Raw genomic sequence first — 21,721 nt, 5'->3', positions numbered from 1 at the left:
CAGTTTTTTTTTCTTCTCTTAAATTTCAAGGTTGCTTAATTATGTGGATTCATTCATTTTGTACTTCTTTGTCACTGATAAATTACTTTCAAGCTAGAATGTCATTAAAACTCATTTTTTAAAAACACTTAAAAAAATGTTGTGTCTAGAGATGTGACTCAGTACTAGAACTATGCAGAAGGCCCTCGGTTTAATCTCAAGGACACACATATATAGGAACGCAAATTTGCTATGCTGTTTTGTGGTTTTTGTTCTGATGACTTCTTTGCATATAAATGTGTAAGTTTATTGTTGTTCCCAGCTGGTGTTCTTATATTATAACATGACTATTAGGACTTATGAAAACCATGGGATAAAGGTTAGTTGTATGTATATGTGTTTATTGACATTATTTATCATTTTAATTTTTTTTTTTTTTTTTTGAGACAGGGTCACACTCTGTATCCCTGCCTGGCATGGAGCACTCACTGTGTAGCTTAAGTTGCTCTAAAATTTTCAGTTTTTCTGCTTTGGCCTCTCAAGTGCTGAGTTGACAGGCATTTGCCACCACACCCAGCAACGTTAGAAGTTTAAAAGAGGGAAGAATGCTTTGAGATGGGAACCCATTTTATAGATGTAGAAAGTGACACACTGCAATGATGGAGGTCTGTTGCTCTGTGCCTTAGTTTCTCTTTCTGTTGCTTTTCTTGGCCAGGTGGTCCTGTGGCACTCTCAGCTCAGGTGTGTTCCTTTGAAGCTGAGCCTTTTGTGGGTGCAGTCTTGCCTTCAGGGTCTCCTTCTTATTGTCCTACTGCTGAGCAGGGTTTCTTTAATGATGCTGATGCCTGTAAAGAGTTACAGATGCTTTGTCATTAATTTGTTTTTGCCCTGTTTGACTGCACGTTTGAACGAGGGCAGTGAGCAATAACCATGCCACAGTCTCAGTGTTGTAGCTCGATTTTCTCCATCAAACACATTAGGTCGTTAGTTTTGAATTCAGCTTCACTTAGGTGCTAGGGACACTGGCAGACTGCCACCAGAATTCTCTGACAGCACATAACCCAATTGGCCAGTAGCCCAGGTTCCAGTAGTGTCCTTGTTCTCCTCTGAAACTTTATGTGCCAGGCCTCACAGTCAGCATTTTTGTTTGCGTTCTTGTCTTCAAAACTCCTACTACAGTGGCCCACTTAGGCTCTGCTTATGGCATTCTAGGGCCTTTCTCCCCCAAAGTTCCAAACTCTTCTACATTTCCCCTATAAACCACGTCTGGATGCTTCAGACCCACCCTGGTGAAGTTTGTCAGGGCAACAGCCCCACTTGTCATACTTTCTGTCCTAGTTACTCTTCTGTTGCTGTGATGAGATACCTTGAAAGAGTCATCTATGGGAGGGAGAGTTTATTTGAGCTTACAGTCCAGAGGGATATGTTTCATCATGGACTCAGGATTGGAACTCAAGCTGGCAGGAGCAATTGGGCTGGTTAGCCATATTGTATCCATCCCCAGGAAGCTGAGGGTGAACCTTAAGTATGTTCTATAAAACATTAAGTCTGTTCCAGTGACCAACTTCCACCTCTTGGCCACACTTTCATGAAAAGCACTTTCAGCTGGGGATCAAAGTTTAAACAAGAGCCTATGGGGAAGATTAAAATTTCAAACCACAACACTGTGATTACAGTTTTAGTAGATGTATGTAAAAATAAGGTTATAAAAAATAACAAATGGGTGAAATTTAGTTTGAAGTTATCTTGCATTTAAGCCATATAATCTTACCTTTGCTTTTTAGTATAGAGGATAAATATTTATAAGGTCTAGTATATTTTAAAGATTATTGATGGCTTTCCCACTTACTAGTTGATATATAATTATAAGAAATTATAGTATTCTTAATTATCTGTAGTAAAATTTGGTGTAATTTTAGCCAATAATGTATAATATTTGTTATGAAATAATTATGATAATAATTTATGGTTACAATGGAGCATATCTAGATTTATTGAACTTAGCATAATCTCAGGTAAATAATACTATCTTATATTTGTATAACAGTTTGTGGCTTTTAAAACATATCCTTGTCTTATTTGTTTATACCACATTCCTGTAAAATAGAGCACACATAATTTTACCTAATGAATAAATGAAGAGCTGATATATGGATAGACTAATTGACTTTTCCAAGGTTGTTCAGCTTATGAGTGATTTATTGAGTTTCACTTGACCCTCACTGTGAGAAAGAACAGAGCATAGAGACTCTGACTATAATTTTTGGTCTTCATTCAACTTTGCTAATTCAAGAGTTTCTTATATTTGATTCTATTCAGATCACGTGAACATTTGCCTTAATATTGCAGTAATTGGTTGTATTGGTGGTAGTCAGAACTCTTGAAAAGTCCTTTCCTTTTCAATTTAAGCTTTAACAAATATGAAAATGAACATCTCACAAACACAATGTAGAATTAAAAGCTGCTTTAGTCTAATTTCTTTAGGATGGTCTGGAAACTTCAGTGTTTGTGTTTTTAGGAGACTGAGTTTTGTAACAGATTTCATTAGTCTTCTAGAAATCCCATGTGGAAAACTGGCCAAGTAAAGGCAGAGACTTGAAAAGTATCTGGGGAGCGAAGCCTAGCTATCCTAGTCTCTTAAATGTGCTGTGTCTCACCTGCAACCAAGAAGCAGTCATAAGATCACTTGTAAGATAAAGGCCTCTCGGAGCTGTGTCCCAGTAGTGGGACTATGGAATAGAATCAGTCATCCTTGGTTTAGTTTGCTGTACAACAGAAAAATACCCAACAACGTTCTTGAACAGGCGTTGAATTTTTTTGGCCACCTTGATAGTTTTGATCTTAATGTGGCTTATATAAGCACATTAAATAGAAATAATATTATTTTCCAGAAGTTCTTTTTTTATTTGACTTCAACTCCACATGTTTGACTAAACTTGTGTAAATCTGAAATAAACCCTATTCTGTATTGAGTCTCTTCAGAGGAATCATGGGAAGGATATCTGCTGTGACGAGACTTAGGGATGTCTTCTGTCTGAGTTCTCTGTTGTCTCTTGTAGGGCTGTCTACTATGTTTAGATCTATTTTCTTTTCTTTGACCTCCTCACTCTGATTTCTGTGGGTTTTGTTTTTGTTTGTTTGTTTGTTTGTTTTATTAATTCCTTTCTGTCACAATTGAATTAGAATTGCCAAGTAAGGTAAGATGGAACAGCTTTTCTTTGTCATGGAGTCTTTTCTTCTTTATAGAAAGGAATTGGAATGCTGTCAATGAACAAGGACCCCCAAAAAAGATGCATTGTGCTAAGTCTTTGCATATAGGCTTATTTTTACTCCCTTGGAGAACAATGCTCGCTCTCTCTCTCTCTCTCTCTCGCTCTCTCACTCTCTCTCTCTCACTCTCTGTCTCTGCCTGTCTGTCTGTCTGTCTCTCTCTCTCTCTTAGTTTGGATTCTGATAATTGACAAAACTGGAGAATACACTAAAAAATGACTTCTCAAGAGAAAATGATGGAACTTTTGAAAGACAATGAGGTCTGTGGAACTTAATGATATTCCCATCTCCCCTCTACTCTACCCTAGTGGTATAGCTAAAATCTGGCAACTGAGCAAGTTTGAATAAGGGGGAAGGAGAGAATGAGAATATGAATGAATATGAATCTTTCTGCCTTTGGTACTCTATTAAATATAACCTCTGTCCCAAGAGCATAGTCAATGTCTTGTCGGAACTTGCAGCTCCCTGGGAAAACTGTTCAGAGAGCCCTTGGCTAGTTGGTTGACTTGAACTGTGCTTGGAGAAAGAAAAAGCTCATTTTCCAGGGCATTACTGAGACAATAGCCAACCCTTGGCAAGATCTCTACTGCTTAAGGCTGTAACTTCATTTGGTACAAACCAGAGCCTGGTTAGGAATTTTAAAGAAAGTCCTGGAGAACTAGCCAGTCATAGCACATTAGAAAGCTCTGACATGTTCCTTGATATCTAAAAGTCTGCTTAATACATAAGACTGTGATATTGGCCTAGGAAGGATCTGAAAATGTCACCTCTGACTGATCTTGAGGCTCTATGTCATTAGGAAATGAAAGCAAGGGTTTATAAGCCCTTGAAAGCTGGAGTTGGCACTTCATAAAGATACTGTTGACAAAGGATGGAATATGTGTAACTGAGGCACTTGAAATCATCTGAGCAGTCAATGAACACTATTATATTTATACAAGTGTGACTACTAGTAAGCCTTGCTTAGAAATTGAAATCAGGAATTTAAAAAGAAAAGTTGGTGGCCATTCATAGGTAATAGAATCTATGAAAGTGCTAAGTTAGCACAATTTGAAAAATTTCAGATACATTGGGAGGACAATGGAAGATTCATACATCTGTGCCCTAAAATATACTATATAAAATGTCCAGTTTCCAACAAAATATTTAAACTTCAAAGAAATAGAAAATGTCAGGGAATTTATCAAGTTGGTGAAAGAATTCACCCTTTGGATCAGAAGAAGTAAAACGTTTAATACACTGCTAAAGCAGTAGCATGGCAGTAATTAAAGAACTGTTTGCATATGCTAGTTAGATTCAGGGGATGAGTCCTGTGTGGGCGGGTGAGCCATTTTGCTGCACTTTCTATCCATGTACTTCCCACCATGCAAATGAAGGTGGCTTTGTGGTATCTAGTTAATTTTGGTTTGTCATACTATTCTGCTTTGGTTGGATTGGAGTTTTCTGGACTTTCAGGTACAGTCTTTTTGTTACAAGAAATAACACATACACAGGAAAAAAATGAAACAGCTAAACAAAAACTGTCAACAGAAAACTTTTCTAGTCAATATTTATTTTAATTAATTGATCTTGATTTCTTGAAACAAGGTTTCCCTATGTATCCTTATCTGGCTTGGACCTCACAGGGTAGACCAGGCTGAATTGGAATTTAGGATGATCTCCCTATTTCTGCCTCTGGAGTGCTGGAATTGTAGGCCTGCTTTATTATGCCCAGATCTGGTATCTAGTTATATTTAAAGATTTGTAAAGTTAGTTGTTATAAATGTAAACCTCCAAGAACTTAGTTAAACATGTCTAAAGGACTTAAATGTAAGAAATTGGTGTTTCATCAAGAGAGAATACAATGATACCAATTTTAAAAATAGCCACTCAAGTATTCTGGAGTTTAAAAGCAAAGGTGTTCTCAAAGGGCACAGTGGCATAGATAAGCTGATAAGACGAGGGGGCACCTGGGAGCTCTTGATAGGGACCATCTAGTGTGAGGAGAAACTTACCCCCAAACAGAAAACATCGAGAAAAACTCAAGAGACACCATCGCGTGTACTACCATAGGCATAAAAAGAGCTCTAGAAGAAGAAAACGGCAAGAATATTTAAAGTAATAATTACAGAAAATTTTCCAAGCAAGTTGAAATGTATTAACTTACATATTCAAGAAGTTCAGCATAATCTGAATGGAATAAATACCAAGCTACACATACCTAGATACACATTTACTTTTATGAAAGTGAGTCACAGGAAAGCCTTGAAAGCATCAGGGAAAAGGGACTTCTCTCACCTGGGGTCCTCAGAAGACTAATAGCTGATGTACAGTAAGGTTAGAAGACATTTGCAGCATTGCATGGAAATGACTGACAGCAAGGAGCTTTGTGTCCAGCTAAACTCTAAAAATATGGAAGACATATTGGGCAGTAGTGGTGCACACCTTTAATCAAAGCACTGGGGAGGCAGAGACGGGATCTCTATGAGTTCGAGGCCAGCCTGGTCTGCAGAGTGAGTTTCAGGACAGCTTGGGCTGTAACACAGAGAAACTTGTGACTCAAAAAAACAAAAAACAAACAAACAAACAAAAAAACAACAAAAAAGACACTTCCAAATAAGCAAAAACTGGAAGAGTTTGTCACTGAGAGACCTCTCTAAGTAATTGTAAAGAGACCCAATGGTTCGAATAACAGATCACAAGATGTCACATGAAATAAAGGGTAATTGTAAAGGTGACAATGGATTTATGAAATGTAATTTTCCTTCTTATTGTCTCCAAACTACAGCTAGCGAATGCAAAAATGATAAAATTGTGTTCATAATTTAAAAATTTGCTTTAACACAGAAACAGTTTAGGAAAAATACTAATTGTAATCCTCAGGGAGACCACTAGGAAAATAAATAAAAGAAAATATAGTAAAAGGAACAACACAGGTATGTGAAAATATACCCGAAAGTATTTAACACAGTAAAGGAGGATTTGGAATTGAAATACTATGTAGCCCAGTCATATTCTCATAAATGAGGATTGTAGTCATACAGGACATTTAGACTTATAGGCATGGTGTGTAATTTCCCTGTAATTTTTAAAATCTTTATTTTAAATTATGCTTGGTATGTGTGGGATACAGGATTTGTGCAGATGAGTGCAGGTCCCATGAATGCCAGAAGAGGGCGCTAGGTCCCTTGGAGCTGTAGTGACCAAACAGGTCATTGTGACACATGTAAGTGCTTGGACTCACATTCAGATCCTGTGAGAGAAGTCCCTTTTCCCTGATGCTTTCAAGGCTTTCCTGTGACTCACTTTCATAAAAGTAAATGTGTATCTAGGTATGTGCTTTTAACTGCTGGACCATATCTCTAACCTAATTAAGATAAATTGGGAAGCAGAAATTTGTAGGGAAATGGAATTATTTACAGTTTGGTCAATCCTGGAACAGTTTTTATTTCTCTGTTTTTCCAGAAACAATGTCATGGTTTTTTTGGAAAGGATGAGACCACATCCAGGAAGTGTGTGTGTTAGTTGCTCTGTCAAAACTATGAATCTCTTCCTTTGTTTGGAATTTCTCTGGGTGACAGTAGGGCTTTAGGTTCCCTTTTCTGCAGCAGGGGCGCATGGAGAAATTTTAATTCTTTGGGTTTCTGTTGGTACACTTCATAGTGGAGGTGGGGCAAACATGCATCTTGCTTTGGGCTGTCTCCACTCCTGTCAAGGCTTCAGCATATGGTTATGGTAATGTTAATATATGAATCCCATATTAAATAATATGCTCAGATAATTGTTGAAGAGAAATGCTACTTATAGAACATATTGGTTCATAGAGCAGTAATTTGTCAGATACTTCTCAATAGATTTTAAAAATATGACACAAAGTGCATAGTGACTGCATATATTTGTATCTCACAAGTCCTGGAAAACAACTTCATTTTCTCCACATCTTCATCAACAGTTGTTCTTTTCTGGTGCTCTGATAGCACCCACCTTAGCCATTATTCAGATTAGTGTAATGCTACAAATTAGCAGTCCTTTCCTTTTTTCTCCAAGGAACATAGTTATTTTTAGTGGCTTCCTACAGTTTTTGCAAATATTTTGTTGTTTCCTGATTCAAAAGTAGAATATTGGAGCTGGGCTGGTGTTCTAAACATGCTAGAATGAATGTGTAAGACTGAACATGTAGATTTCTTCATAGTTTAACAGTTATGGCCCTCATATGGAATTTAGGAGATAGTACCTGAAGACATCACTAGGCAAAGAGAGTTGCTGTTTTGTCTATGCCTTTAGCTTCATTAATGGTGGTTTGTATCACTGGAATCCCTTTTCTGCTTCCTTCCCAAGCATTCCATAAATGCTCCATCTGTGAGGCTTCACTCAGTGCATAACTGATGTACTGCTTCTGTGCTCTCTGAACCTGGTAATCTCCATTTCATGCTCCATGTCTTCCTTTGAATCTGTTTTCTTAATGGGTTTCTTGCTCCAAGTATGACTATGTTCTCAAAAATTTGCTGTAGAATTTTGGTAGACTTTTTTTTTTTTTTTTTTTTTTTTTTTGCTATGATCCAGTGTTCTGTATGTTAGGACCCTCTACAACCATTTAATTAGTTCAGCTTATAGGTGGTATTTATGATGTTTGCATTGAAGGTTATGATTGTAACCATGTAGTTATTGGGAATATTTAAGTTTGGTCATTTAAAAACTTTTCAAACCTTTACATTCATTGGCCCTCTAGTATGATGAGGTTTCTAGCTTGTTCTTTACTATCTCAAGGATTGTACCATAATGTTATGTAGTTGGAGGAGAGTTAAGAAAGGAAAAGTGCATTTGAAGTAATGACTGTACCACTTGTTGGCTGATTTGCTTTGAGATGCCTTTCTTACTCTTTCTGAGTGAAACCTGACCTATGAGCTGGAGATGGTAATGCTTATCATTTTGACTTTTATTTCAAAGACTTCATTAACATTATGAATATGTGTTTGGGGAGAGCATTTTATTTGATTGATGCTGAGAACTGTATTGTGTTTCACATGCTAAAGTGTCCTACCATAGAGCTCTGTCCTTTGTTTAGTGTGGGGCATCTTGTGAAATCAGTGTTCTTCAGGAATGTTCAAGGGAAAGGGACTTTCAAACTGTGGCTGCACTCTCATGGTTTGTACTTGACAAGGGATTGGCTCTGATAGTCCCTCTCCTAATTTGAACATTAAGTAGAAAAATCAGATACTATATTACAAAAATGAAACATACATCCCCACTAGCATTTTAGAGTATAAATGAACTATTTTGATTGGGACCAACGACCGTTTTTGAACTATAGTTTCAGAAAGATGTGCTTATAAGAAGTTTTGTTTCTTGAATCTATATAGAGAAAGTAAGAATAAAGCCAGATTCCCAAAGCTTAGGAGCAAATACTACTATATTGACTGAACATACATGTGATCATTTGGGATCAGAAGTGAGATGCAAACTTAAAAGAGACTATGGGCTTTGAATTTCCCTGGCAGGTCAGTGTGGTTAGAGAGGAAGTGGTGGGTGTGAATTCACACAGCATGCTGGGTAGATAAAGGGTAATCAGCCACTCTTTTTCTTTCTATTTAGGTGTGTGCATTTCTTTGATTCATTTATCCAGTCCAATGTCTGTACTTTAGAGATCTGTTAGTAGCCATTAGGTTCCAGAGTTTGAAATTTGTTTTCAATCTCAGGTCTCCCTGGACTGTAAGTATCATTGAGGAATTAGAGAACCCAGCAGTTCCTGGGAGAAGTGTTACATCAACAATTAGGGGGCTTTGTAGCACCTAACAGTTTACAGAAGGAAAAGATGAAAAAGCCTTTCTTAGCCCAAGAGTCCAGGCTTCTCCCAACTACTTTGGTATTGGGGAAACAGTTGTGTGTGAGTATCTGGTCTGTTAAAGTTTAAGAAAAGTATTGGCCACCCCTGGGATCTATAAATTGGCCTGGACTCTGTCTGGCCTATTGAACTGAAAACATTGCTTTTTGCCAACAAGAAGATTGTTGGATGGAATTTTCATAGACCTGATTTTCTCTCTTCCTTTTTCTTAAAAAAAAAAAGTTTTGTTTTGTTTTTTGTTTATTTTTATCAGGTATAGACTCCAAACCCATATAATTGGTATGTAAGCACAAACCATAATTCTGTATATGAATTCTATTTTGCTCTTTGAAGAAGTGTCCATAACAGTAATAAAAACTTTTAATGTCCAGCATGTCAGATTGGCAAGTTGGCCCAGCAGGTAAGGGTGCTTTCTGCCAAGCCTGACACCCTAAGTTTGGTGTTTGGAACCCATGTCATAGAAGGAGAGAGCAGACTCCTACAGGTTGTCCTCTGACCTCCCTACACATTCCATTGTGTTCTAGTTTCGCCCTGTTCCTCTGATACAGCACTCTGACTTAAAGCAAGTTAGGGGAGGAAAGGCTTTGGCTTACACTCCTAGGACACAATCCATCAACCAGGGAAGTCAGCAGGGACTCAAGCTAGTAACTTGAAGTAGAAACTGTGGAGGAGTGCTGCTTGCTGGCTGGCTCTTTGGCTCTCTGTGTCATGTTTAGCTATCTAGCTTACACTGTTCAGGACCACCTGTCTGGGGACAGTACCACCCACATTGGGCTGGGCTTCCTATATCAGTTAAAATTAAGTTAACTAGAAACATGCCTAAGGCCAGTCTGACTGAGTCAATTCCTCAATCGAGGCTTTCTTAGATGACTCAGGTGTGTCAGATTGACAATAAAAAATTACAAGGACATGGACATACACACATACATGCACATTAAGTAGATAAATGTAAACATTTAATGGCATACAAAACTAAGGAAAATTATAACGGAATTATATTGAAATTTATAATTATTATATTTTAAATGGTAACAATGAGGTAATTACATACATGTATCTATGTGCTCTGTGTGTCAGTGTGTGTTTGTATCTGCCCATCAGGATACTATTATTTAGATTTTATAGATGGGAACATTGAATTAAGAAATCTGATGACATGCCTCTGGTCATTTAAAGGTGGTGAAGCTTGGATTTGAACTGTGGTCTGTTTATCACTGAAGACCAACCTTTTAAATACTATTTTACAATTTTACACATTAATATCCAGTGCTTTAGTGTTCCTGGCTTGCTTTCAAAACCTTCCCTCTTCCTGTCAATTCCAGAGATAACATTCAATAACTTGACAACAGTGACCTTTCTAAACAAATATAGAGTGTTACAGAACCAGATGGCCCAAGATTATATTTTATTTTTCTGGCTCAAAATAAATTGCCAGTTCTCTGCTTGATAAAGTCCAAAGGAAAAAAAGATGCTTCTGTGTCCCAGGACCTCATCAGGCCTCATGACCAGCCAGTGCCCTTTATCATGAGCCAGTTAGAACTGCAGAGCCATGGCCTTATACCACAGTTTAGAGTCTAACGAAAGGGCAAGAAGCAGGGTTTACTACATGCAATTATTCTGGCCTTTAGTAATCATTATGGATTTGGTAGAAAGGTTTGAGGAGTTGACAAATAATCCTGTGGTTTTGATAAGTTGATGTGAGCAAGGGGATGGCAGATTTATAATTTAATAAACATACATGTTATATATCTCTTTTTGGTGTCTGTTTTTCTTTTTGGATCTTGGGAGGATTTTTCTAATGATCAGCAATTTCATTCTTATTTTAAAAATTATTTTTATTGTGTGTGAACATAATATTTGTTTGAATGCATAACAGAGCATATGTGTAGAGGTCAGAGGATAACTTCATGGGCTCTGTTCTTTCCTTTTACCTTTACATGGGTTCAGGGTCTTGAACTTAGGTCAGCATGCTTGCATGAAAAGGGCCTTTACCTGCTTGACAATTTTACCATCACAAAAACTTCATTCTTGACCATTTAAAATGTAAATGGGAATTTTCTTAGCAATGTTACACAAATATGCTTAGAAAATAATTTTTACAGTGGACACATAAGGTGGTCTATCATACATAATCATAAACACAGCATCTCTACAAGCTCAGCCACTCTTAGAGAATTTCTGACTGGGAGAGATCAGGTTATGCAGGTTAAGTATAGAAATGATGAAAAGAGTTGTATTGGTGAAATTATTAAGGCCACTCCACGTAGTTGAAAGGGAGGTTTATTTTGTTGGGTACTTACAAATGAGGGGGTAGGTTACAGGGTCTGGCAAGGGTATAGTGCAGTCCGGCCGTGTTCTCTGGAGAACTCTGCTCAGTCTACCACCAGCGTCCAGAGTCCGGGAACCAAGAGAGTGACCTCTTCCTGATCCTTGGTCTTCCTCTTCCTCCTCCGCCCTGCCTTGTGGGCGTGACCATTACCAAAGCCTCAATGGGGGTTGGGACTTCCAGGCCAATGCTGGGATGGCTATCCACTACAGAGTTGAAGAAGCCACACTTATCATCACCCAGAATGCATGATGAAAAGACATGCTGGCCTTGGAATTAGGAGACCTGTGTTTAAGACTTGGCCTTGCCATCTGTAAGGACCATTGAACATGTAATGCAACTGTTCAAGATTTTAGTTTTGTCATTTGAAAATAAGACTTGAATAATAATTACCTTGTTACATTGCCAGGTTATTCTGAGGCAAAATTAAAGATGTGATAAATTTAGCATGATATTACTATTGTGTGCTGTTTATATAGAAGTGTTTAATATATGATGTATCCCAAATATCTGTTGTACTAATGGTCAATGAAACTAAATAATATGCTCAACTTTTATAACTGCTGCCTCAAAGGACTGTCACATCTGTTCTTTTGGAATGCAAACATAGTTATTGCTACTTCAATACACAGAAAGTTGAATACATATCCACAAAAAAATCTGATGGAGTTGAAACTAGAAATTAATTAGCTTTATATCCTCTTTTGAGACTCATTCTTTTGCCTGCATTGTTCTTCATCAGCACCCTACTTTACCATCTCTTGATCTCTTTTCTAAATGTTATGCTGTGTCCTCACATCTGTTACAGACATGTACACATTATAGACTAATGTTCGCTAATGAGGGAGAGCATGTGGTTTTCTTCTGAGTTTGGATCACTTATAAGTTCCAGGTCCATCTATTTTTCTGAAAAAAATTTTTTAATAGCTGAACAATATTCTATAGTGTATACACACACACACACACACACACACACACACACACACACACATATATATATATATATATATATATATATATATATATATATATATATATATATATATATATATATATATATATATATAAAATTTCATTATGTGTCTTTTGGTGGATGTCTAGGATGTTACAATTTCATTGCTATTGTGCATAGAACAGCAATTCATAAATCTCTATGGTAGGATAAAGAGTTGTTTGGTATATGTTTTCTGTTTTCTACAGATTTGTTTATTTTTATTTATATATATGTGCTTTGCCTGAATGTATGTAAGTGTACTACATGTATGCCTGGTGCTTGTGGAGGCCAGAAGAGAGTGTTGGACCCCCAGGACCTGGACTTACATGCAATTGTAAACACCAATGTTTGCATTGGGAACCAAATCTGAGTGATCTCTCCAAGAGCAGAAAGTGATCTTATCTCCAGTTGATGCTTTTAAAAGTAAGCTACATTTTAAAATTTGTATTTGTGCACACCCATGTGCATGTGTGTGCATGCTTATGCATATCCACAGAATGTGAGCTTGCGTGCACTAGATGCTTTTAGAACCCAGGAAATGTTTTTCTTCCACAATTTTAGTCCTGGGAATTAAGCTCAGATGGTCAAGCTTGGAAGCAACCATTTTTACACATTGAGCCCTCCTGCTAGCCCTGCCAAGTGTTTTTCTTAATAAAAAGAAAACTAGGTATGACGCTACATGGCTGTAATATGATTATGCAGGAAGTGTGAGGTCAAGGCCAATCTAGCCTACTTAGTAAGTCTCAGGCTGGCTTGGGCAACGTAATGAGAATTGGTCAAAACCAAACTAGAATAGAAGAATTAGTAAACTGATTTATCCCCTTCTTCATATTGCCATTAAGGGAACTTGAAAGCAAAACTTATTTCAAGCATTTATGTGGGTCCTTATTCTTCACATATTACTATTTAACTTCCCAACTTTGATTGTCTATTCTAATTTATGTTTCTTTAACCCTACTTTGTGTATATTTCTATTTTTACAGCTTTTCCCATTGTTTTTCATAATTTGTTACCTTCAAATCTATATAGAATGAGGGCAGGCTTATACTGACTATATAAACAAATGACTTTAAAGGATTGTATAGCCCATGCTACAGGCTTTGTTCTGTATTTCAGAGAGTTCTTGGTTAAAGCATTAAGCTGAATTATAATTTTAATCTCTAATTCTCAAAAAAAGACCCCAAGAAATTGCAGTATCTACCTGTCATAATAGAATAGTAATATTGTAATCTTATAAGTCCCAGAAGTCTCATAATAAAAGGTAATCTTTATGAAGTGATTAATTCCCAAAGTTATATTTGTATGTTTTTAATTATTAAAAAAACATCACTGTCCTGCCTTCCCTTTACATAGGTATTGTCGAGGTAGCATTATGTTTAATAAACACTACCATGCATAGAATAATGTGAGGATAGGGTGACTCCCAAAAGACATGATGTGCTGGGGTCATGATCTATACTTGCAGAGTACTTTTAGCTAACTGGTCTTGGGGGAAAAGATAGAAACAGTTAATGTGCATACACTAAAAAAACAAAAACAAAAACACAACAACAGAAATGTGTTCACGATGTAGGTCAATGGTAGAGTACTTGCTTACCATGGACAAAGTTGGCTTAACTCTAAGCACCACAAAGTGGGGTAAGGGATGGACACTTTGACCAAAGATTTTTGTGTTTTATACCAATTTATAATCTGTTGTTAGGGGATTTTACTCTTTTTGGGGGCCTGCCACCCATCTCCCAAATAAATTCACATACAGAGGCTTATTATTACTTATGAATGCCCAGCCTTTTTTGGCTTGTTTCTTGCTAGCTTTCCTTAACTTATCCCATCTATCTTTTGTCTCTGGGATTTTCCTTTTCTATTCCTGCATACCTTTCTTTGTGCATTTCTGGGTGGCTGGGTGACTGGCCCCTGGAGTTGTCCTCCTCCTCTTGTTCCTAGATCTCAGATCTTCCCTCCCAGTTGTCTCCTTCTATATACACTCTCTGCCTGCCAGCCCTGCCTATCCTTTCTCCTGCTGTGCTATTGGCCAGTTCTTTATTAAACACTAACACAACTTCATAGAGTTAAACAAATGCAACATAAAACTGACATACCTTAAAATAATATTCTACTACATTTCCCTCTTTTTGTCTAAATAAAAATGAAAACATTTTAAATTAAACATAGTAAGACTATATACAATAACAGTTATCAAGTAAGGATTATATTCATAATAGTCTGCCCATTTGTAGTTAGCATATTCAGAGAAAATAGAGCATTATCTGCCCTATCTTATTGAATTCAAAATTTTATACTTAATTTACTTTCTATCATAACTAAGGGAAATGGCAACTATAACTATCTAGTCTTCAACTCCATCAAACTCCCAGAAGCATTCATTATTATCTAACAACAAAGACATTTGGCTGCCTGGACAGTCACCCAAAGTTCCTCTGCAATGTTGGGGCATCCATCTTAGAAGCCCAGAGTATCTGGCAGACCTTTCCAATGAAACAGGAATTTTGGACTGTCCTGCCTTGCTTTGGCAAAGTTTTTCAGTCCATTTCTTCTGTGTCCTGAATAATAACTGATAGACTTCTGTGAAGCAGGATATTTGAACGACTTGTTTTGGCAAAGTTCAACAGTCACTTTCCTCTGCGGCCTACAGAATATCTGGCAGACTCTTCTGTGAAGCAGGAATTATGAAGGACTGTTCTGCCTTGTTTTGGCAAGGATCAACAGACTTTCCCCCCCCCCCCCCCGTGTGTCCTGCATGTCCAGCCTGCACAGCACATTGTCAGTAGTCAAAGGCAAGAACAGTTTCATTTGCCTTGCACAATGAAAGCAAACTCCATAAGGAGTTTCTTTAATGCCCATCATGTTCTCTGAAGTGAATTAGTGCTGCCAGGTTCAGATGTGTCTCATTGTCATGAAAAACTTTAAATTAACAAAACATTTTAAATGTACATTCTATATGTTTTTAAAAGATTTGAAGACCATATATCTAAAATATATGATCTGGAAGGCATACCTAACACATCTACATTTTTGATTGTTATTAATGAGTAGCCACTAACCTGTTTCCTGATTGTCTTTTATAGTTTATAATAACAGCTTTCAAAAACTAGAGCTTCACTCTACATTTCCAAATGAACTGCATGGGTACAATACCTTAAACAAGAATATAAACATATATACAAATGTAACAAAAATAACCTTAAATTGTTTTCAATATAAAAAAAATTCTTTAAATAGGAGTAGAAACACATATACAGTGTAACAAAAATAACTTTAAATTTGTATTAATATACTATACTCCCCTAAATGATAACAAACATCCATAACCCACCAATTAACCAACAGCCACCCATGTCCCCTAATTCTTGGGAATGTGGGCATAGTTTTCTTTATATTTCTTCCTGCTGTCTGAGGACAAAGTAACTTTAGGGTCCCAGAAAGAAAATTTTAGATAATGACCAAGTCCTGGGAAGACCAGCAGTAACCTTTGCTCACCTGTCAAGATTCAGGAAGTCTGGCCTGATCAAACCTGATGCATATTTACCCTGAAGGAATCCACAGCCTCTCTTCTCCTGTGGGAACAAAATTCTAAAGCATTTTTGATTTCTATTTGACAAGTATATTTTTTGACTTTTTAAAGTTAAGGCATTTCTAAAATATCCAGATTGGTTCAATTTAGCACATTAGTTCCCAATCCCATGTATCCTAGTAGCTCTCTTTTGCTTCTCAATAATCAAATTCAAAATCAACACATACAGGATCCAGACTGTGTATTTCCAATCTTATGTGGCTTTTTTTTCTTTTATATTACTTTTACTCTCTCTTTAAAGACTATTTTTGAACAACTTACTTCTTTCTACCATTGTTCCTACCCCCTTTCTTTCTTTCTTAAGCATACACATATTGTAAAACATACTGGAACGTGTTTTGAGGTTTTTTTTTTTTTTTTTTTTTTCCACCTGGACTCCTTTACTGAATATCTCTAGTCTTTTTTGACCATATGAGCAAACCTTTATACTGTTAACCTGCACCTGGATTCTTTGTGTGCAGCTGTCAGCTGGCCCTGCCCACTTTTCAGGTTGTGAAAACCAAGCTTGAAACTCACGGCCAGACGGAGGTTTGTCTGACCAGGAACTGCATCCAACCTTCCTAGAGCTCAGAATGCCAATGCTTGCACTGCAGCAGGCATTTTTACTTAGTTTTTTGTTCCTACTTAACATACTAGCTGCTCAAGGACTCAGTGACCAGCAGAAACTGTCTAGCTGAAACTCTTAAAGGAGCCACATACTCTTTTGTTTGTTCAGCTTTCTTAGGCTCTAAATGGATATTCGAGAGCCCCAAGTTGGTACACCATTGTGTTGTTGGCTGGTCCTTTGGTCTATTTTTTTGAGGGAGGGGCGCCACCCAGTTCCCAAGTAAATCACACATGGAGGCTTATTAATTATGAAGGCCTGGCCTTAGCTTGGCTTAGTTTCTTGCAAACTTTCCTTAATTTATTCCAACTATCTTTTGCCTCTGGGCTTTTCCCATTCTCTAACTTTTGTAAATCTTATTCTTACTCCATGGCTTGCTGGCTGGCTGGGCTGTCTGCTTGATCCTTTTCCCCCAGATTACTCCCTCTATATATTCTCTCTGCCTGCCAGCCCCGCCTATCCTTTCTCCTGCCTTGCTATTGGCCAGTTCCTATATCCATCAGGTGTTTTACACAGGCACAGTAACACAGCTTCACAGAGTTAAATAAATGCAGCACAAGCAAACATAACATACCTTAAAATAATATTCTACTACAATAATCATTTAGGGTACCCACAAATTCCAAGAGCCATTTTAAAACTGCTAAAAGGTGAGGGATGAGGGGCAGATGGATTATATTAGGCCTCCTTCTCTTATGTCAGGTTTTCCTCTTATTAGGAAGTTCAAACAGCTTCACTGTAGACTGAAGTTTTCCTTTGTCCCTTAGCTGCTCGAGCCCAACTAAGCACACAGACTTATATTAAGTATAAAACTGTTTTGTCTATGGCTCAGGCTTCTTGCTAGCTATCTCTTTTATGTAAATTTACCCATTTCTATTCATCTATGTATTGCCATGTGGCTGTGTGTTATCAATATGCTGGCATGTTGCTCCTTAGGTGGCAGGCTGGCATCTTCCCGACTCCACTCTTCTTCTTCCTGTCCCTCTGCTTGGATTTCCTGCCTGGCTCTTATCCTGCCTTCCCATAGGCCACAGCACCTTTATTAACCAATGGGAGCAACACATACTCACAGTGTACAGAAAGACCATCCCACAGCAGTTTCACAGTTCCAGCTTCCTGTCTGCTGTCATATTTGACACCCATGTCATCATAGGCAAATGCCAGCAGAGATGTTTAGGAATGCTAAATTACAGTGAAGGTCTAGGACTCACACTTACACCTTTCAGTTCCTGTCTGTACTTGAGCTGTGTTAATGTGAGCCTAGGATGCCAATGCCAGCATTTCCACAATGTGAGACTGGAAGAACACTTTCCACACAGCAACTCATCCATACCCCTGAAGTTGACCAAGTCACCTGCACTTCCTTAAAGGATTTCTCACTGGGCAGAGCCAGGTGGATCTCTGTGAGTTTGAGGCCAGCCTGGTCTACAGAGTGAGATCCAGGATAGGCACCAAAACTACACAGGGAAACCCTGTCTCAAAAAAAACGAAAAAAAAAAACCAAAAAAAAAAAAAAAAAAAAAAACCCAAAAAAACAAAACAAAAAAAACCCAAAACCAAAACCAAAGAAACAAAAAAACCTAAAAACCAAAAAAAACACCACCAACAAAAAACCCAAAGGATTTCTCCATGGGGTTAAAATTGATACAGATGAAGTTAGAAGGATGGACATCGATAGATTGACTGTACATGCATAAGTTCTATATAACTGAGAATGGTGATACAGCCCTTGCTGTTTGCCAGGGGGAACATGTCATTATGATTGTGTTAGGAGTTTTATTGACTCCGAACTTTGTTGACCTTGAACTTGAACAGTGTCTCTGGTTTGGAATGGTGTATCTTGGCATCAGTAAGGTCACATAATCATCCTTGCTGCCCACAGCTATGGTCTGCCCATTGGGACTCTGGCAGGTATTAATGCTCTCACCTTTGAAGTTCACTGTCTGTGCATTTTGGAGTTCTCATGTCCCAGATGGGAATGTTTTTATCTCCAGATGAAGTGACAAAGGGGTCAGGGTTACTTGGAAGACAACGAAACTGATTCACACCCTCTTCACATCCTCTGTAGCTGTTATCTTTGACCAAAGGTCTTTCCCCAGCAAGAGCACCCAGCATGTCGTCTTGTCAAAGAATCCCTAGGCTGACTGAAACCCACCCTAGCTCTAGACCACATCCACTTTGGCACTGTGGGCCAGGAATTTGTCCATCTCTGTGGCTTCAGAAGAACTCCATTGTCCACAATGGACCGATTCTCCTTGAGCACCAGGGCCCATAAAGCTGGGGCTTTTTTGGCTTATTGCCAAAGGCTGCAACATTTCTGTGGACACTGCCATGCTGAACTCCTGAAGTACCCTATGAAGCTTGTCACCGCTGAATTATCTTAAGCTATGTGAGTTGTAGAATTCTGAAGTACTAGTTATCTTCTCTCATTTTAAGACTCGGATTGCTTTTTAGTGTTTTGTTTGTTTTTTTCTACTGTGCTTATAGAAATGGAGAATAACACTCACGAGAACTGTGACAATGTTAGAGCGCTCTGGTGGCAGTACATGGCCGTGGTTGTATTCTTGGAAGTTGACATGAGATTTTGATGCCATCAGTTCCCAGTTTGTGCCAATGGAAACTGGCTTAGTGTTTGGTGTGTTGTGACCATTTAGCTCCATCTTTCCTTACCCTCTCATGTCTAGTACTTAACAGGATTGACATTCCATTTTCACACATGATTCTTTGGATCTAGATTTTATTTTGTTTTTATGATATACTGATGAATTCTTGACATATAGCCCTCTTTTCTAACATATCTGAGATAGGAGAATACAATAGTGTTTTGTCAAGATTGCAGAAGGGGCCTGTGAGAAAAGTCACAGTATTGACATTCTAGGTCAGCTGTAGTTCCCAGTGTATTCTCTGGAGCTGGGTTAGGTTCTGAATTGAGAGCTGTGATTTTAAAACTATAATCTTGATGAATGTCAACTTTTTGCTTACATTGTTGATTTTGTACATTAGATTACACCTTTGTTAATTCCCTTGTAATTAAGAGTTTTATGTGTTTTGATATTAACTAGAAAATAAAAGGACTTTTAATGTGGAATTTAAAATACTATCAATTGTGTTCCTATGAGAAGAGTTCTTGTGAAAAAAATAACCAAGAATAGTATTTAATCAATGAACGCTCTCAGCAAAATAAAAATCAAAGAACGTTTATATTCATAATTATGAACAATCACCTTGTGTACATTGTCGAATACAGTGTTGTGAGTCCATGGACTTTTTAATATTATTATTTATTTTGTGTGCGTGTGATGGGGCGGGGGAGGAGGATATATGTGGCTCTCACAAGACTGCTTTTCTGAGTTGGTTCTCACCTTCTTTGCTGAGGTGAGACCTTTCCTGATGTTTCTGTTGCTCTGCTGCATGCTCCAGGCTAGCTATCCATGAGCTTTGAGGTGACTGTCCTGTCTCTGTCTCCCATCTTGCTGTAGGAATGTTGGGTTACAGATACAGGCCACCACATGTAGCTATTTCCATTGGTTCCATTTGGGTAGCAAGCTTGACCAGTTGCACCTTCACCTACTGAACCATCTTTCTAGTCCCAGTTCTATAGTTTTTCTGTTGACTCTCTCTTGACTTATTAAAAAACATCTTTTCTTCATTTGATATACTGGAATCCAATTTGCTTTTTAAATTTGAAAAAAAAAATCCTCAAAACTAATTAGTTATTTGCTTGCATTCTAATGGGACTATACTAGGAATGGAAGATTGGTGGGTATGAACACAGGAGTCTGTAAGTCTGCAATTTTCTGCAGCAGTTCAACGTTGGAATCTATTTTCCTTTTTTTCTCTTTTTGCTAAATAAAGGAATGGAATTTTTCTCTTGATGGTCAATAGTCTGGGCTTTCATTTGGATTTTTTTTATATGAATTATATGGAGGTGTCTTGTTTCTGTCTAAATTTTTAACTCTACTAATTACAAAATGAATAGCACAAAATGGCAGGCATTTTTCTAAAATATTAAATGAATTAGTTATAATACAAGTGTGTATTCTGATTTTCTACTGTGCTTTTACTTTGTCCTTCAAAACGGTTATGTTTTATAATGAAATTATGTGGTTTTTTTTTTTTTCAAAAGAGAAAACAATCAGGCAAAAATATGAGAAATGTTTTCACTTGTCCAAGGCTAATATTGACTTAAATAGGTCTAGGTTTTCATGGTTGACAGCTGCAGATAATTAGCTTTTTCTTCTTTAACAAAGAAGGCAAATGGAGCTGCAGGTAGTCATTGCCTGCTCTGTCCTCATCCCAATAATGTCTGTGTTTACCTTCTGCAGCTCCAGGAGCTGAGTCAGTGCTGAGCTGCCTGCAGTCCACACAGTAGGAGTGACACGCAAAAGCTGAAGCACACATTTGTGTGGCAGAAGGGTGCAGTGATTGACAGCCAACTTTCTCTCTAAGAAACAGCATTGCCACGGAGCTCAAAAAGAGTCAGATACATAATTCTTAAAACCACAGAGCACATTCACGAAGTGAATTTTGGAAAGGAATTTACCACTTGGTATATTTGGGTCTCACTGTTCCCTTGGTTCTAGGTAAAGGGCTCAGGTGGACACTATCACCTGATTGATGCATATGAAGAATTTCAGATATATTAGAGTTGTAGCTTTATATTGTTCCAAATTCTAGATCTAGTTTTGATTTTATACTCAATAACTGAAAGTTTTCTTCATCTGCAACTGAGTTACTATTTAAAGGAACAGAAGAAAATCTATTCAATTAAGGATTTTAGTGCTATAAATTGAGCTATTCTCCAGTGAAAATACCCATTTTCCAATGTCTTAAAGATTTTTGGAGAGGTAGTCACATGTGGTTGGTGGTTTCTCTGTGTAACAGTAGCTGAGTGCTCGTATTTGAAAATTCTCAGAACTGTCTGAGGTTTTTGTTTGCTGTGACACATGCTTAGGAGACGTAGGTAAAGGGATTGGTGATGAGCACATTTCTATGATGAGGCCAGGATGTTGGCCTTCATAGCTTATCATGGCAGTGCTTTTATCTTCTTGGACACTCTGTGTCTGTGGTAGGAAGGGAAACTGATGTCCCTATGCACTGGCAACCTCTATTGGCCAGTCTGGTACCATAGCATT

General features: G+C 37.7%; 1 protein-coding gene and 1 pseudogene across 9 annotated transcripts in view; one reads left to right on the top strand and one right to left on the bottom strand.

The window, feature by feature from the left end:
• Rfx3 (regulatory factor X3) overlaps positions 1 to 21,721 on the top strand; it is a 252,369-nt gene that overhangs the window by 33,397 nt on the left and 197,251 nt on the right. The window lies entirely within an intron of this gene.
• LOC118587826 lies at positions 13,899 to 18,919 on the bottom strand (annotated as a pseudogene).

This window comes from Onychomys torridus, chromosome 1, assembly GCF_903995425.1.
Source record: "Onychomys torridus chromosome 1, mOncTor1.1, whole genome shotgun sequence".
Lineage (NCBI taxonomy): Eukaryota > Metazoa > Chordata > Mammalia > Rodentia > Cricetidae > Onychomys > Onychomys torridus.
Note: the sequence above shows the minus strand (reverse complement) of the source record. Positions and strands in the feature narration are given on the sequence as shown.